Genomic DNA, 458 nt, shown 5'->3' with positions numbered 1-458 from the left:
GGGCGTGGAGCAACGGATAAATGCCCCTGCAGTGAGGGAGGGGGCAGGGGCAAGTACTGCCCAAAGGTGGGGGTGGGGGCACAGGATGATGGTGTGGCTTTTAGGGGAGCAGCTTCCTGGGAGGCTCCTGCTTGCACCCCCAGGGGGGCATGTGCTCCTGGATGTGCATGGGGAGGGCAGGTAGCTGGAGCCAGCGCTGCATGGCTCTTGGTGGGGGCTGGGCTCAGAGTGGGCACCAGCAGTCCTGGGATGGGGCTGCAGCCACCACAAATTTTGCCGCTGCTTCACTCCCAGCACCACCGCTGCTGCCAGCTGCCAAGAGCAGCCTCAGCTCTTCCCAGCATGTGGGTGGAGATGGGCTGCACCTGGGGGTACAGGGCTGGGAGTGGTGCAGTGGTGAAATTTGGGGTGACTAGACCCTCCAAGCATCACTGGTGCCCATTTAAGCCCAGCCACTG

Source organism: Gavialis gangeticus, unplaced genomic scaffold (assembly GCF_001723915.1).
Source record: "Gavialis gangeticus isolate Ggan-Ray unplaced genomic scaffold, GavGan_comp1, whole genome shotgun sequence".
Taxonomy (NCBI): domain Eukaryota; kingdom Metazoa; phylum Chordata; order Crocodylia; family Gavialidae; genus Gavialis; species Gavialis gangeticus.
Note: the sequence above shows the minus strand (reverse complement) of the source record.